This window comes from Pseudochaenichthys georgianus, chromosome 7 (genome assembly GCF_902827115.2).
Source record: "Pseudochaenichthys georgianus chromosome 7, fPseGeo1.2, whole genome shotgun sequence".
NCBI lineage: Eukaryota > Metazoa > Chordata > Actinopteri > Perciformes > Channichthyidae > Pseudochaenichthys > Pseudochaenichthys georgianus.
The window spans coordinates 26,748,688-26,758,802 of NC_047509.1; the positions used below are offsets into that span (position 1 = coordinate 26,748,688).

Consider the following 10,115-nt stretch of genomic DNA (forward strand, 5'->3'; position numbering starts at 1 on the left):
AGATTTACATACGAGGGATTTGATTGGCTGACGCCTCCGTCGAGGCGGCAAAAGTAGAACATTGCTCTACTTTTGCAGCGAGCACCTCGAGAGAAGCTACGCTTTGCTCCCACAATGCAGTTCGGCGAATCGTGACGTCACCCCATTCAAAGTGAATGGGCAGAAGCGTTGAAGCGGCAACGCACGCCGCCGTGTGTAGGGGCCGTTACAGAACCGCAGTTACAGAACCGCACACACAGGTCCCGCGTCACGTGACGGAGCACGTGACGGGGTCCCGCGTGACGGAGCACGTGACGGTGACGGACCACGTGACGGTCAATGCACGTTCACATGAATGTTTATATATATATTGTTTTATGCTTAATTCTTTCACTGTTAATTTAGTTGAGAATTTCAAAAATATAGTCTTTTATGTCTTTTATATGTATATTAAACAACACTGTTAATTTAGTTTTGGGTATGTTTATAATTCTCGTTTCATTATTATTAACAACACTGTTAAACACTGTTCCTTCTACAGTATCATAATTCTCGTTTCATTAATATTATTAATAAATCAAAGGTGTCTTCGAAGAGGTGCTAGATTACTGAAAAACAACTGTTAGTGTGTTCATGCACCAGCCTGCAAAAGATAAACAAGCAGTTTGACCGAGAGGCATTTCAGTTCAGAATACATTTTTATTTATTTTTATTGCGGGGTCTGCTGTTTCTTCACTGGGGGTGAGGCGGGGTCTGCTGTTCCCTCTCGAGGGAGATAACCTGTCGTGGCACTTGAAGGGTTCCCTCCAGCAAGCTTCTGGCCTCCAGAGTCCAGAAGGCAAACCTTTGGCCATGCCTTTGAAACAATAAGAACAAGACGTCATCTAAAGTATTGCATAGGGAAAGGCTAAGGCATTGGTGCACAATTGATATGCATTAAAAATCTCAACAATAACTGATTAAAACACCTCATGCAATATTACAAAACATGTCAAAATGATGACACTGTCTGATAAACGGTAAACAGGCAGTCAGCACAGTAAAGATTATTTACAATGAATTCAAATTGTAATACAATGACTATTAAAGAAGCATTTACACTGAAGACAGAACTTAGGCTACTGCTGATTTAATGTAGTGGACATATTGACATGCTTTTGTCATCCGTTGAATTAATTAGCTGACTATAATTAATCATTAGGGTTGGGAAGTTTACTTTTTTTAAATGTAGTAGGTTACAGATGAGTAATTACCCTGTTAAAAATGTAATAAGTAATGTAACTTGACTATGTAACTATTTGTATTGAAATTCTAATGTTAATTATGGTTATTTTATGTTTTTTGTGAGTCACTTTGGATAAAAGCCTCTGTCAAATAACATAACCATAACATACAGTTTCATTAAACAAATAAACAAAATGGTTAACAGTTGGTTTTGAAGCGAGTCATCTAACAGATTACATTTAGCACTTGTTGCTTGTATGGCTGTTCAATACAACAGAATAGTTGTTAACTTTAAAAAAAAAAAACATGATTCACATTACTCACACACTCTTACTGTAATTAGTGATTCAATTACTCAACTATGACACCTAGTTGGGCTTGCCAAAATCACGCTAGTTTCATTAAACAAATGATCAAATATGCTAATGAAGCTAATGCTTTTGGTAATGCTTTTGCCGAAAGCTATAGCTAACGAATAGTTGTTTTTTAGAGACTTTAATACGGTTAGAAGCTATCATAAGCAAACAGATGTGTGTTTGTATTGCCTTAACACTATCATAGTTAATGTTAGCTAATCACACTTCATTTCAAGACACCGGAATTGTTATTAATGTTAAACAAAGAAAACTGTAAAAGCACTTCACATTACTCACATTCTCTGCGTTGACGTTCACATTCATGTGAACGTGCTCCGTCACGTGCCGCCGTGACGCGGGACCTGTGTGTGCAGTTCTACAAGTGCGGTCCTGTAACTGCTGTCTCCGACGCTGCAGCTTCATGCTACTCGATCAGTCACCTGAAACATCGCCATCGCTACGATGGTGTGTTAAAAGCGTACGAAGACAATAATACAATACAAAGTGTGTGTGCGTTGGAGCTATGTGCAACTCAAGGCATATGCTCGAACCGGAGCTGCCTGGAAGCTGCAATCATGTTCATGTATCCGTGCTGAGTGTGCTGACTTTTCGTACAATGTCCCACTGTCTGGCTTCCTGCATAAAGTCAAGTGCTCGGCGCAGTTGTGGTGAAATGTCGCTCCTCTGTTTTCATTTAAACAGCTCCTTATATCCGTTAGCGCAGCTAGCTAGCACCAGATGCTAACAACAACAATGCACGTAAGGTCTCTCTCTCGCTCGCTCGGGCCACACATACACACACCCTCCCGGTCCTCCAGATGGCCAGTCGGTGCCTGCCGGTGAGCGTGGAAGTGTGGTCTGCCACAAGCGGGCGGCAGGAGCGGGGCTGTCAGCATCAGCTTGTAGATGGTATTTTAAACCCGATGCGCTCTGAAACTACGGGGCGTCCAAGGAAAAAAAATACACATGCGTTAAAATAATTAGTGGCGTACGAGAAGCAGGAAGTTATCGGTATCGGTATCGGTTTCAAAAAACCAATATCGTGCATCCCTAGTTATGATGCATTTCTTTATCCGCTGATCAAAGATATACAGTCTTTAGAGAGTAATGGGGTGTATGTTGAAGTTCTTGATAAGTTTGTAAAGGGAACAGTGTTTTGTGTCTGTGCAGATAATCTCGGGGCCCACAGCCTAGCAGGCTTCCATGAATCTTTCAATGTTGAATATTTCTGCAGATTTTGTTGTTTTAACCGAAACAAAATAGCCACTACTGAGGCAAGGGATTGTCTATTAAGAACAGTAGAACAGCACAACGCCTTTGTGGAAGAGCTTAAATATAGTGATAAAAGTGTGAATGGTGTTAAACAAGCATGTGTGCTAAGTAACCATTTGACCTATTTCCATCCAGTTACTGGGTTTCCACCTGACATTTTACATGACTTTTTTGAAGGTGTTATCCCAGTAGAGTTATGTTTGTGTCTCAAAGACTTGATTAAAAAAGGATTAATGACATCCGATGGACTGAATAGCCGCATTAAAGCGTTTCCATATAAATATTCTGATAAAGTCAACAAGCCACACCAAATTACAAAGGCAAGCTTTGGAAGTCGAAGAATCAGTGGCAATGGACATGAAAACTGGAGTCTATTAAGATTACTACCACTTCTCATTGGGAGCCGTATTCCAGAACAGGAGCCCTCGTGGGAAATATTGATGGACCTTAAAGAGATTGTGGAAATCATTGTCACTAACACAATATCAGAGGAAATACTGTGTTACCTGGAGAGTAAAATATCTGACCATCGGAAGCTGCTACTTGATAAATTTCCTGACTTTAAGTTTCTGCCAAAACATCACTTTATTGAGCATTATCTCATACGTTGCTTTGGACCTTTAGTGGACTTGTGGACTATGCGATTTGAGGCCAAGCATAGCTTCATCAAGAAAGTGGTGCATGATGTTTTCAACTTCAAAAATGTGCTTCTTACACTCTCTTCTAAACATCAACACATGATGGCCTATTATCTTGATGGCAACCTGGCTTCTCCCCGGGAGAATAATATTATATATATATAAATAATATTTCAAAGGAAATCTGTCTTGCCTGTTCTTGAAGAAAGAGAGCAGCCCATCTCTCCTGGATCTCCATCACCATCGCTTGAACCTCAAAAACTTCCTTTCTTCTTAGGGAGAATGTGAGGTCCATCTTGCTTCGTATGAGGTCCATGTCTTTGCTTCTCTTCTTCATTTCAGTCACCAGTATACCTCTGTGCTCCTCAAGTGAATCATCGTTGTAATTGTCTGGATGATCAGGCACATGATTCACTTCACCTCTTTTGGCTTTGGTCAAAGTAAATCCACCATCAGCATCCTCATCACTTCCCCTTTTACGGTTCACACTGACCTCATTACATCCCGCCTGCCGCAGCTTAGAGCGGTAATTATCAAGTTTGAACTTGATGCTCGTTGTCCACCCTTGATGTCCTGTTCCACTACCGGGCTCTTTAAGGCAAGGATATTTTCTGACGAGCTCAGAAGAAACTGTCTCTATCTGATATTTATCAGGGTACGCTTTCAAAACAAACATTGCTTGTGCAAGCTTGTCTAAAATGTCCATTTTCATGTCTCTTGTTACACCAAGAGCTTTTCCTGTTTTTTCAAATGTCTCTTTGCCCTGACGGAGCTTTAACTCTACGTCATATGGAAAAGACGGGATGGGAAATGGAGAAGGCCATTCCGAGACGCTCCGCATAGCGTTCAAAATAATTGAAGATGAGCTGTGCGAAGAGGCTGAGGAACTGAGACTTGCTGTATCGAGCGAAGAGATGGAGGATGCTTGCGATGTCGTTGGTGATCCGGCTTCATGCCAACAGATATGCAGGACAGCTCTTTCGGCAGGCAATTCTGCAATGTTCATTAAGTTGCAAAGTCCATTGTCGAACTGTGGACCTTCATACTGTATGGAGAAATCACCTTTGAGTCCAAGTTGTTCCCGTAGTTGAGTTTGCAGATCCTCTACAGATTCAGGGACCTCTGTCAGCTGAACTTTCTGGATTAGTGTTGGATGTATGATGACACGCAGCAATAAAGCCTGTGAAGACAAAAAAAGAAACCCCAAGTTGTGAATGGGCTAGCAACTTAGCTACCATGATAAACAGAGCGCTACGTTACAACAGCACTAATTTGATACACATGTTCAGAAGTCAAAAGAGAACCAATAAGACACCAATTTCTCACACACACACACACACACACACACACACACACACACACACACACACACACACACACACACACACACACACACACACACACACACACACACACACACACACACACACACACACACACACACACACACACACACACACACACACACACACACACACACACACACACACACACACACACACACACACACACACACACACACACACACACACACACACACACACCTTTCACCATTATGTATTCTTCCAAAAACAATGTCGTCCAATATAAACAATGATTATCCACATCCATATTACATACCATCACTTTCAATGTAGCAGGCACGACCTCGGGGTCACCATCAACTTTCCTCCTACTGGGTATACAGTCAGTGGATGGTAATCATTCAAATCCTCTGGATCCAGGATCTCTGCATCAGTGTAGTCGCTCTCAATAACTTCGTAAGACCTGTAGTGTTCCATGTACCAAGAGGAGAGCTTCTTAGTTGCAAAGGACACGTTCTCAAAGGTGACCACAATGTACTGTATTTTGTAGAAATCTGGCAGACCACTGCATTGGCCAGCAGAAACAATCATTCCCGCTACATATTGGGTCCCATACAGATGAACATCTTTGGCAAGGGACATGGTGTCTTGTTGTGGATACTTTTTTTTTATCTCCACCCTTAGTTTTTCCTCCAATGAGGATATTTTCACCTTGTCAAAACTGCCAATGTACAGTTTTGGTTTGAACAGGTTTGCCGAGGCGTCACAAGTTGAACATTGCTCAACTTTTGCAGCGAGCCACGCCAGCTACGCTCCACGTCGCTTCCCACGATGCATTTCGGCTAAAAGTGACGTCACCCCATTCAAAGTGAATGGGGAAGCGTCAACGCACGCCGCTGTGTGGACGGGCCGTAAGGCACAAGCACCTTTTTTCTCTAACATTATTTCACATTTTTCTCAAGCTGGCTTGCATACTAGTTGTTGTAATATTGCAAGGACTAGTTAGTAGTTACTGCCACAATTGTTGTCTTGCAGCTGTTTTTTTTGTATAAAGAGCCATATGAGTAGTGGAAGAGTTGGAAATGGTGTGGTCCCTCAGAGTTGTGTTGGGAGAAATCACTGGCTGTTTACATGCCGTTTTACAGATTGTTCATTTTCGTTATTAAACACTAACTTCGGCATATAACTTTGCCATTTGTTATTCCATAGCTGCTATTGTTTTGACAGCAGGCTTATTCAAAGGGTGGTTTGCACATTTTTATGGAACCCTAGCCTTATGGAAGACTTTTAGTGATGGTGTATTTTCAATGTTGTTACACATATTCAGTATCATTGGAAATCTTTTTTTTTGTTACAGTATTTTTATAACAGAAGTTTGTAATACAAATCTGAAGTTTGATACATTTTCTGAAACAAAAATATTAACTTTGCACAACTTTCACTTAATGGAATTGTTAGTATGTAGTACTCAAAATAAGAAGTTTCTATACATATGAAAGGTACATTTTCGTTAGTACAACCTTTACTTATTTAAAATGTTAAGTATGCAGAACTCAAAACTTGAAGTTGTACAACATTTGAATGAGTTGTCTCGACAAAATATAATTAGTTGACTCAATTGAAAAGAGAAACTTAGAAATGTTAGTTGGCCTCAAAACTTAAAAATCTTGTGCAGCCTGTTGCCTTGAAATGTTGAGTTGTCCTAACTTTTTTTTATACAGTGTAGCGATACTATCCTGACAATAACAGAGAGTTGTTCTTTATGACTCAGATCAGGAGTGCAATTCAAAATGATGGAGAAATACTTACACGTTTTTATCTCTTCCACAATTGTGTCCAGTATTTTAGAGCTGATTGAGTCAATCAGTTCATTTTGAATTATTTTGCCCATATAATGTGTGTGACTGCCAGCTCCACTTTCCACCCTACCAACATGCTGCTTCATGACTGGATCGAATTTGGCCATAAGCTCCACTTCTTTTAAAAAGTTGCCATTGTCTGGTTGGTTTAATGTGTCTGTGGACCCCCTCAGAGCCAGGTTTCTCTCTGCTAAGGACTGAATTATTGCCACGAATCGGGTGAAAACGTCGCGCCACCCAGAGCCATAGAGAGATAAGAGTTACGACACTCTTTGATGTCGCCGCCAGCCGGTCACGTGGTTTATGTATGCCGGGATAGTTCAAAACGCACTTCCGTGGCAATGCTTCTCTATGGCAAAAACAGCACAAACATGGTCAAAATAGTCATAGATTAAACCAACGCTGTTATTTTTTAAAGATTGCTTTCATATTTACATGATGTGGTTACACTTTGTATGGATTGGCAATATTTACAAGTTTCGTTATTTAACGATATTTTGAGGGGAAAGTGTGGTAGCACAAGCAGGCTATGTTGCTGTCGCTGTCAGGTCAGTCACGTCCGTAGTATAGTTACGCTGCGCTGTCATGTTCTTATATGGGACAGACAGACAGGCAGCAGCGATTGCGTTATTGAATGGTAAATATATATATTGAAAAAAACACACACACCCAAGTACTTTTTCAGCTGTAATTGCATTATTGCATACTTTTTATTGACAGTTTTGCATTTGGAGAGGCAGGGTGACAACGGAAAGCTTGGTAGCCTATTACTTAGATACGTTTTACATTTTTGGAGGTAAACGCTTGTGTTCATGTTAGCATGGGTAGCATGATCATGTTAAGACTATGAATATCATTTTACCACAACAGTGGATGAACAATTGATATATGTGTTTGAACAAGAACAACAGGAAGAACAAAGTAAAAGGGACGAACAAATGTGTGAACAAGTATTAAGAACAGTGTATGGAAAAAGTGATGTGTGTTAGAACAAAACAAAGTAAAATGAATGAGAAGGAGAACAAAGAGGGTTCAACAGAAAAAGATTAATTCAGCCAAAAAACACAATTTTGATTAATCTAAAGTGTAAAACAATCTTCAACACAGACCAAATGAGAGCCCTTGGACAACAAAATATATGGTGGGGCAAAGAAACGATAAATTAAATTGAGAGAGTGGGAGACTGAAAATGATTACTATGATAAATATTCAAACTATTTACAAAACTATTTACAGAAGCTCCTGTTGAACCATGGTTCAACAGAGCAACACAAACAGGTTTGTCAACAATAAAAATTAAAATGACGAGGCCACTTTGCCAGGGGGAGGTGATCCAGCGACGAGACAATAAAGCAATTCATATTAAGTTCTGTTGAGACACCACAGGATATAAAACCTTCCAAGCGATGACCTCTCCTCACCTTTCACCTGTATTTCCTCAGGAGACTCAGGTCCTTCAACGTCTGCAGCACAATAAGCACCCACCCACAATTGTTGTTCGCACAAGCATAATTGTGCGAACAACAATATTTTACAAATATTTACAAACAACTATTTACAAAAAAGCAATACAGAACTCTAGTCTAGGGCATCCAGGGGCCTAACCATTTTGAAAAAAACAAGAAGGTTCTTTGTGAAAGGGACATCCTCTTCATCTGTTTCCTGGGCACTAAGAAGCAGAGCAAGAATAGGAACAGTGGTGAATAAGGGGAGAGAATACAGTTGGGAGCAGACTGAACAGACGACATAGCAATATTCATGTTAAAATGTTTGCACAATAAATATTATGGCACTTTAGTTTCTATTGCATTTTAATAGATCAGTTGTCATACCATGGTTGGATGTGCAGCATTTGGATGCTCTAATCGATCCGAGAAGGGGTTCCGGATGTATGGCTCCCCTAAGGACGTAGTCTGGTCAACAGACAAAACCTGTGTCTGACAGAGGACAACAACAGCAGAAAACTCTGTCATGTAAGTAATGTTCACAGAGGTGACATGACTTATTAACATTTTAAAGGGCATCATATTTCCAAGTGTAGAGAATTATGACTCTTCAATGACATTTGTAGTGTGCAGGGGAAACTGATCAAACCTACCTACCCACAGGTACACTTTGAAGACGACCAATATATTGACAACAAATCAGGAGGAAATTTGAGGTTGAGGCCAGATGCTGTTCCAACAGTATTTATACATCGGCCTAAACCGAAAAGGAGGAAATCCACGTCAAGGAGTATGCCTCCAGCTGTCAGGAATAATGACCACACCTATTACTGCACATCAAACATTGGTATGATATATGAAGCTAACAATGTTTCCCATGTTATATAATTCAAGGATAGACTACACTCCTAATGCAACTTTCAGATTATACAGCTTCAAAACTACCAGGGTTCAGGGATTCTCTGAAGACTCATACCACATGTACATAATCTACAGATTTCTTCATACTTTAACATTGCCAATAGACGAACTTAGATGAATGTCACTATAGGAGTGTAGTGTACCCTTAAATGACAATAGGTGCACATGTAAAGGCAGCATACACATATAACAGCAATTGCCTTGTTATTGTTACAGAGATTCAGGGAGATATTGAGGTGGAGTTCCAAGGGAATGAAAGGGACATCACAGACAGAGAGAGTGAGACAGGTGTCAGCAGACTGCCAGGGGCCAGTATGTCAGGGGCCGACAATCAAGAGGCCACCTTACCAGAGATCAGTGTGCCAGGAACCAGTCAGTCAGGGGTCAGCTATGAAGAGGCCAGTTTGCCAGGGTCAGGTGCTCCAGGGACCAGACTGCCAAGGGCCAGTTGTGACCGAGCTCACGTGGAGGATCTAATGAGGCAACTGAGAAGGGAGAGATTACTAAGAAAGAGAGCCGAGAGGGCTCTGGTAAACCAGAAGAGGATTAATTCGGCATAAAAAAAACCACAATTTGATTAATCTAAAGTTTCAAAAAATCTTCAACACAGACCAAATTAGAGCACTTGGGCAATCAAAAAAAGGTGGGATACGGTGGGGGAAAGAAACCGTGAAAAAAGCAATACAACTAAGGTTCTGTTGTGGCACTACAGGATATAAAACCCTCCAAGCCATGAATATGCCTCTGCCTGACATCAGGACCATTCAGAGGAGGATTTAAAAGGGGTGCACTTTACCGTCCATCTGATGAGGTTTTCACCCTTGTTCAGAACGTGGAGCAGCTGTTCCGTGTGAGGACGAGCGATTCCCTCATGGAGTCCTCAAATGCAGTGTCACAGCTGGAACAAGAAGCCATGTTGCTGGACAGCAACCTGCCCTCATGCCATGACTTGAAGAAAAAAATCCTCTCAACATACATCAGGCTGAGGTTAAGGATTGCATCAAAGTGCATCAGGGCTGAGAGGAAGGATAAACATAAAGGGTATCTTGGCAGCAAGAGTCAGAGTAAGAAGGCAAAGAAGACCCAACAGACCTCTGCACCGAAGGTCATAACATCT

General features: G+C 41.0%; 1 long non-coding RNA gene across 1 annotated transcript; it reads right to left on the reverse strand.

The window, feature by feature from the left end:
- Nucleotides 1-8,546: 8,546 nt before the first annotated feature.
- Nucleotides 8,547-9,473, reverse strand: LOC139434110 (uncharacterized). Its single transcript, XR_011643539.1, has 3 exons — nt 9,347-9,473; nt 8,731-8,834; nt 8,547-8,569 (listed from the first exon to the last, which is right to left on the reverse strand). It is a non-coding gene; the product is annotated as an uncharacterized lncRNA (long non-coding RNA).
- Nucleotides 9,474-10,115: the final 642 nt, after the last annotated feature.